The following is an 8727-nucleotide window of genomic DNA, read 5'->3' on the forward strand; positions in this document are numbered from 1 at the left end:
AAGTCAGGCAAAAACTCATGTGGAGATATGCTAAAAAGTGTTCCCAGAATACATAGAAAAGGTATTTAAAATGAATGCAGAAAATACACAAATCTAAGTTGAAGTGCAAATCAGAAATTAGCAAGCAATTGAGGAACAAAAGACAAAAGTAATGTGTGGTCTGTGAACTCCATGGAGGAATTACAGAAGGCTTTTGTAAAGTTGGTTAATGTGCATGGAATATTTGGAGGGCCTTTTTCAGAGATAAATGATATTATGAAGAAGCAACAGAAAACCACATGGAAAATAGTGAAATATGAGCCATGAGGAGTACCGCCAAGCAAGGTAAAGTCCTTTATTCAAAGATGCTGTGATTCATTATATTCTAGGTAGGATGAATGTAAACAAATATTTATTTGTGAATCCTGAAACCTTGAAGAGAAATTGCAATTGAAAATATACATTTAAAAGTCAATGGTCCTAACAGGGCATGGTGACAGTCAAATGTCTGTGAGATGGAGGCCACCCTGGTCTACAGAGTGAATTCTAGGGCAATTCGGGCTACTGGAAGACCCTGTCTCAAAAAAAAAAAAAAAAAACTAAAACAAAAATCAACTATCCTCAAATGAAATCTGAAGCTGATAAGTTTCTTGAATTCACTGAATAAAAAAATACAAGGGGACTGATGAGATGGCTCAGCAGTTAAGAAGACTAGCTGCTCTTACAGAGGATCGAAGACCTGGGTTCAGCTTTTCTGCACCAACATGATGGCTCACAACAAGTTTTAACTAGAGTTCCAGGGGATCCATTGCCTTTTTCTAGCCTTTAGGGCAGTAGGCACATTTATGGTACAAATACAGACGTGCAGGCAAAACATTCACACAAATATTAACAAAAGAATATACAAGGTGTGCTGGATAATTTCTGTTATCAATTTGGCAAACTTAGGAAGAGGAATCTTAAGAAAAAAGTGTTTTCTGTCAAAATGGTCTGCTAGGCAACTGCTTGATTGTTGTGCAGTGTGGGAGGACCGAGTCCACTGTGGGTAGCCCCACCATGAGCCAGTTGTCTTGAGTTATATAAGAAAAAAGGCTGAAGGAGACCAACATTCTTCCTGGAAATTCTGATCCCACCCACTGCACTACATTCCCTTATAGCCTGAGCAACTCCAATTTCCCAGACCCCAGATCCTGTGTCCTTCTAACTTTGGGCACAGGCTCACTTTTTCTCATAGCATCCAAAATCTCTAGACTACATCCTTAGGCCAAACCCATCTACTGCTTCCTGCTCCCCTGCACTCAGACCAGCTCAGTTTTTCATTTTATTTTCTTAGCACCTTCACAGGCTGTCTCCACCCTCAACATGCCCTTGCACACTTCAGACTAGCCCTCTACCCTAGCTTTCCACACCCCAACTTGCTTTGAATTCTCTAGACCAGTCTTCTTCCAGGTGAGTTTGAGCCTGCCCATTGTACCTTGACATCCCTACAGCTTGAGAAACTCCAATCTCCCCAATCCCACATTCTATTCTCTGTCTAGCCTTGAGCTCAGGCCCACTTTTTCTCTTTGCACCCAAGATCTCTGGACTACTCTTTTTGCTCAGTATGGCAATGAGCTCTCCAAATAGCACAGTGTACATCCTCCTGTACTGGGACTATCCACAGCCTCTCCCACTGCTGGAGATTATGTGTCCCTACCCTGTAGTAGAAGCCTAGACCTTTTCAGACTGCCTGAGATCACCTGAATATAGCCTCTGAATTGTAAGTTTCCCAAATTGTGCTGAGCCTGATAAGAGGGGCCCAGACCTTAGGAGGAAGTGTGAGATAATTTGAATCTTGCCTGATTTGAGCCTCTGAAGGAACCCCTGAGTATCTGGGTTAGACCCATCTCTTCCCTCCAAAATAAAGTCAAAATATATAACATGAAGCCCAGAACAACAGCTTTTCATACCCAGTAAGAAAACAAGCAAAATACATCAAGTATACAAGCAGAAACAGACCTAGCTCAACAAAGGAAAACTTGAGTCTTACACCAGAATTACAAAGAACAAAAGAAATCTCATGCAAAAATCAAAATGAAAAAATAATAATACAAAAAACCCAAATATATGTCCATCAAATGCCAACAGTCTTATAAAAGAGTTCTAAGATGCCAGGCATTGTGGTACACACCTTTAATCCCAGCACTCGGGAGACAGAGGTAGGTAGATCTCTGTAAGTTTGAGGCTAGCCTGGTCTACATAGTGAGTCCAGGCCAGCTGGGGCTACAAGGATACCCTGTCTCAAAAAGACCGACAACAACAATAACATTTTTTTTCAAAGATTAAAAAACAAACAAACAAAAAAAGAGTTCCACAATGAGAAATCCCTAGAGCTAACCCAGGAAACAGAATTTAAAAGAATAATCACAAATGATCAAGAATTCAAAGTATTTAAAGAACACACAAACAAAAAAAGCAACAAACTAAAGATAAGGATGAACTTCTGATTGAATTCACAAAATAGATAGACATATTGAAGAAAACGTAGGCTGAAATGAAGAAGGAAATGAAACACAGTATAAGCCAATTAGAAACAAAAGGAGAAAGCCTCACCAATAGAATGAAAGAAATGTATAACAGAATATCAAGACTGGATGATAAAGTTGAAGAATTGGACAGCTCAAGCAAAGATTATGAAAACAAACAAACATACAAACAAGACAAAACAAAGCAACAATAACAACACAGGAATGGAATATGCTGAAAATATGGGACATCATGAAAAGAGCAAATTTGTGCATCATAAGCATACAGGAAGGAGAAGAATCTCTGGATAATTGTATGGACCAGATCTTGAACAGGGTTGTAGAAGAAAATGTCCTGAAATTAAAGGCAGACATGCTCATACAAGTACAAAAAGCACAAAAAGACCAAATAAACAGGATCAGAAAAGGAACTCCCCATGGTACATCACAGAGAAAACACTGAACATACAGAGAGGGTGCTGAAAGCTGAAAAAGAAAAACAAGTCAGATATAAAGTAAAATCCATAAGAACTACAGCTGATTTTTCAATACAAACTGTGGAAGCAAGAAGAGCCTGGACCAAAGTATTCCCAGCACTAAATGACAAAAATTCCACCCCAGATACTTAATCCAGAAAAAATGTTGATTATAGTTGCAGGAAAAAGAAAAATCTTCAACAATATAGATAGGCTGAATAAATTCATGTCAACAAAACCAGCCCTTCAGTAAATTCTTGAAGCAATACAAAGAGCTGAATAATGGAATGACTGAAAGAAACTAAATGAAGGTATAACATGGAAACACAATGTTAGACCAAGAATGCAAATAGAAATTAAAAAGGAGTCAATACACATCTTACAATAATAACTTTAAATATCAATAGACTGAACACCCCAGTCAAGAAACACAGCTTAGTTGAATGGATTGTGGAATACAAACCATTGTTTTGTTGTCTGCAAGAAACACATCTCATTTTTGAGGACAGACACTCCCTTAAGGTGAAAGCATGGAAACAAAATATTCCAAGCAAATGGCCCTATGAAGGAGGAGTTGGAATTCTAATGTCTGACAAAATAGATTTCAAAGTAAAACTAATCAGAAAGGGCCAAGAATACTCATTGGAGGAAAGATAGCATCATCAGCAATGATACTTCTACCTGTAGAAGAATGAAATGAGACCCTTATCTTTAACTGTGCCCAAAAGTCAACTCCAAATGGATCAAAGACTTCAATGTGTATGAAACCTGAACCTCTGAAACTATTAGAAGGAAACATTGGCAGTAACCTACAGATATAAATATAAGAAAGGACCTTCACAGTCAGACACCAATTGCTCAAGAATTAACATCAAGAATCAACAAGTGGGACCTCACTAAAATAAAAACCTTCTGTATAGAAAAAAAAAAAAAAAACAACCAAGGGAGTGAAGATAAAACCCCCACAGTGGGAAAAAAAATCTTCACCAATGATACATGGGACAGAGATTTAATATCCAGAACATATAAAGAACTCAGAATCAAGAAAGCAAGCGACACAATTAAAAGATGGGCTAAGGATCTGAACAGAGAGTTCTCAAAAGAAGAAATAAAAATGGTGTGCTGGATAGTTTTAGTGTCAACTTGACACACCTGGGTTAAGGGAGCCTCAATTGGGAAACTGCCTTCATTGGACTGGCCTGTGGCCATGTCCATGGGGCACCTTCTTGATTGTTGAGTGATCTGAGAGGGCCAAGCCCATGGTGGATGGCGCCACTCCTGAGCAGGTGGTACTTATGTTGCATAAGAAAGCAGGCTGAGCATGGGCCAGGGGAGCAATCCAGTAAGCAGAGTTCTTTCATGGCCTGTGCTCCAGCTCCTGACTCTAGGTTCTTGCCCTGAGTTCCTCTCTAATTAACTGTGACCCAGGAGATGTAAGCTGAATAAAGCCTTTCTCCCACCAGTTAGTAGTGGTTAGATCGTTTATCACAGCAATGGAGAAACAAACTATGGCAGAAATTGGTACCAAAGCTGTGACAAACCTGTTTTTGGGAAGACTGTGGAGGTGTTTGGAACTTTAAGCTGGAAAAGCCATTGCGTGCTTGGAGTTTGTTGCTGTGGAGCTTGGAACAGTTATGTTGAAAGAGTTGTGGAAGATGGAGGCCTGGCTTGGAAGCTTCAAAAGGAAGTGGAGACTATCAGGGCTGTTCATGTGAGATTTTGAATTGAGAATCTGTGGGTTCTGGTCAGCTGGGGATCAAGAATCAGCTATGATTAAGAAGAGACAAGAGCCTAAAATAAAACCTTTGCTTTACTGGGACAATTGATGCTGGTTAGCTAGGGCTGAATAATCAGCTGTAACTTAACAAGAGACCAGCATCACTGAGGTGAAGTCTTCTGGGAGATATTTCCTCAGGGTCAGCAGACAGAGGGGACCCAAACCTCTATCTCAAGCTGGAAGCAGGATTTGGTAACATGTAAGAGTCTCCTTCATGTTTCCGGCATTGAAAGTTTGAAGGGGTCACAGAGAGCAGCCAAGGCTTGGCACTCTAAGAGGCCAGGAAAGGCCATAGGAGAAAGTGCAGCTTCAGTTGCAGTGAAGACCCCAGGACTGAAGGGGTCATGGAGAGGATCTGAGGCTTTGTACCCAAAAAGGCAAGAAGAGGCCATTGGTAAAGGTGTAGCCTCAGTTTCAATGGAGACCCCATCTTTGTGGAGATGCTGGGACCATGGGACGACCACCAAGGACAGCAGTAGGTGTGGAATAGAGCTGGCCTGGGTCTGCGAGATGAGCTGAGTATGCTGTGGACAGTAGAGTCAGATAAGTGGAGCTGCCAGTGCCCTTTGGAGTCCAGAAGATCATGAGTGAATCCCAGATGTCCAGCCTTGAGCTGCTTTGCTGGACTTTGGTTTTGCTTACGTATGCCCGATTCTTCCCTTTGAAATAAGACAGTACTTGTTTTGAATTTTACAGAAGCCCACCCACAGTTAAGAGACTTTCTAAAGATACTATGGATTTTAAATGTTTGGATTTTAAGGACTGTGGGGTTTTTAAGGTTGTGCTGTCTTATGTTGTGATATTAACATGAACATATCTTGCGAACAAGATTTGGAAAGATTATGGTTTAATAGTGATGTGTTTGTGTGTCAAGTTGAGAAAGACTCCATCTCCATTGTGCTGGATAGTTTTCATGTCAACTTGACATACTTGGATTGAGGGAGCCTCAGTTGGGGAATTTCTTTCATTGGACTTGCCCTTGGCCATGTCCATGGGGCACCTTCTTGATTGTTGAGTGATGTGGGAGGGCCCAGCCCACTGTGGGTGGTGCCACTACTGGGCAGGTGGGCTTATGTTGCATAAGAAAGCAGGTTAAGCATGTGCCAGTGGAGCAAGCCAGTAATCAGAGTTCCTCCATGGCCTGTGCTCCAACTCCTGCCTCCAGGTTCCTGCCCTGTGTTCCTCTCTAATGAACTGTGACCATGGAGATGTAAGCTGAATAAACCCTTTCCTCCCCAAGTTGGTAGTGGTTTGAGTGTTTTGTCACAGCAATGGAGAAACAAACTAGGACAGATGGCTAAGAAACATCTTAAAAAGTGTTCAATATCATTAGTAATTAGGAAAATGAAAATTTAAACCATTTAAAGATTTCAACTTACCCGAGTCAGACTGGTTAAGATCAACAAATGATATCAAATGCTGGGGAGGATGTGGGGAAAGGATGTGCTCATTCAGTGCTGGTGGTATTGCAAACTTGAGCAACCTGTATGGAAAGCAGTGTGGAGCACTCCTTACAAACTAAAAATGAATCTACCCAATTATAGCATTCTTTGGCCTATACCCAAAGGACTCATCCTATTGCAGAGATACTTGTACAACCATGTTTGTTGCTCATCTTTTCACAATCACTAAGAGATGAAAGCAACCTACATGTCCCTCAACTGCTGAGTGGAAGAGGAAAACGTGATGCATTTACATAATGGAGTTCTACTCAGTTGTAAAGAAAGATGAAATCATGAAATTTACAGGTAAATGGATGGATCTAGAAACTGTTATACTAAGTGAAGTAACACAGACCAAAAAAAAAAGACAAAAAGCCTATGTTCTTCCTCATTTGTAGATCCTAGCACCAAATTCTTAAAGTGAGAATGTATCCTGATGCAAATGCAGGAACCAGGATATTGCAAAGCTTTCAGGGAGGAAGAGGGAAAGGCAGCTCCTGAGAAAGAAGAACAGTAGGAGGCAGGTGTTACTAAGGGAGGAATGGATAAAAATGGGAATATTTAAATGGGAGATGGGAGGAAGGGTTATACAAGGACCTTTGGGAATAAAGGGAAAGAATGAGCTCAAGAGAGGTGGGTTCAAAGGAGACTGGTATTATCAAGGGAGAAATGGGGAAAATGGTGAAACTTTAAAAGGGGAAGCCATGGTGGAACAGTTAGACAGGAAGAGTCCGAGGAGAGATAAAATATGTCTAGCTGGTGTATAAAAACAGCAGGCATCACATTAGTCCAACAACCTAATGACAAGTGACACATGCAATATCTCCACATGCATCCATGCATATAGCGAAAGACTACATAATAAGAAACAGTACCTAACAGGAGAAACTGTCCTTTTAGTTGCTGGCCAGGGTAGGTCAAAATATTCTCAAAATTACACAGCTATTGCCACAGCCCTTGATTGCCTCCCAGAACTTGAAGGTAAGATCCTACTGCAGAAGACAGAACATAATTTGGGCATTCCATAATTTGGAATCGATCTGTAAGCCATTTCTCCTGAAGACGAGCTCTCAAAACTTTGGAAAGTACTGGGCAAAGTGCTTAGGGAGAACACCAACCAATGGTCAAACACCAGCTTTAAGACCAAATAACAACATCAATGTCCAGTAAAGCATATGGCATTGATGCAGTAGTGGCACTTTTACCTTGGGGGCAATCAACAGCTACCCAATTGACAAGAGTCCACTCAATGGGAGGAAACTCAAGTGTGCTACTGTAAATATAGCCAAATACACAAAGTTGGAGATGTCATAGATCTTAGACAAAACCCTAAGGCCTTCACATTCGTACACAAATGTAGTTTCTTAGTGTATGCTAAATGTGGATCATTACATTTACAGACCAAGTATGCCAATAGCACTCATTAAAGAAACTTATTTTGTCACAGATGGAGACTATTACAGAGTTCCACAACTGCTCACACACAAAGAATATGTGTCTGTGAAATACATAACAGTAAATGATACCTCTACAATGTAACTTCTACATTTGTGGCTCATGGAACATAGGGAACGAGGAATAGAGACAGAATGGTGATGCATTTCTCAGCTGTCATCAACAAATCTCCCTCATGAAACAGAGAACCAGGAGCACAAAGGACTCAAGTGGCTGAAGTATAAAGATTAAGAATCTGATGTGGTCCTTGGACAGGACTCCTATATTAAATATCACTTGCCCAGGGCTCAGGGAGAGTTGCAGAATAGGGGGCAGAAAGATTGCAAGAGCCAGGGAGGTGGTCCATGACCATATGGAAAGAGTCCTACAAGCTCCTGGGACCCTGCTCATTTGAGCTTACACCAATGGTGTCAGCCAGAGGTCCCTGTCCCAGGAGGATCAGCTGTTCCTCATCTACAGCAATCCATTGTCAGTATTCCTTTGGATAGAATTGGGGCCTGCTGTTCATTTTTCCAGTAGTATCATGGGTTACTATCTGGAAGAGCCTTTATCCATCCTGGCCAACAACTCAACTGAAGGTATCGCCTGTCTGGCTTTGCTGTTTGTCAAGTAACTTTTAGCTATACTTATGTATGCGCTTATGAAATTATATTGTCCCCTTTAATCTTTGGTTATACTTCCCTTTTGGTTTCCTTTTGGGTGTTTAAGGCCATACAGTTGGTCCAGATAAACGATTTATTTTTACTCTTAAGGTCATTTGAGGATCTGCTCCTCAGGGGTCCCATGGGCTTGGGAGGAGCTACTGGCTCCTTTCTTTTACCAGTTCCACCTATGTGAAGATAAGTCAGAGGTCCTGCTCGATGATGGTTGGCTTCGCTTGGAAGCATGAGGAAATGATTCCTCTCTATTGACCCTCCACTTTGTAGACTGGACACTGGTTCAAGTCCATCTGGTGGCATCTCCTTGGCCTTCTTGATCAAGAGGACAGGTGACCCATCACCACTATAGGACATTTTGAGAGATGCTCATAGTCCCCTGGAACCAGTTGACCTAGGAGGGCAAGGAGCAAAAAGTGTCCTTTATGTCCCTCTGAC

The sequence above is a fragment of the Nannospalax galili genome, unplaced genomic scaffold (assembly GCF_000622305.1).
Source record: "Nannospalax galili isolate Female #2095 unplaced genomic scaffold, S.galili_v1.0 scaffold314, whole genome shotgun sequence".
In the NCBI taxonomy this organism is placed as follows: Eukaryota; Metazoa; Chordata; class Mammalia; order Rodentia; family Spalacidae; genus Nannospalax; species Nannospalax galili.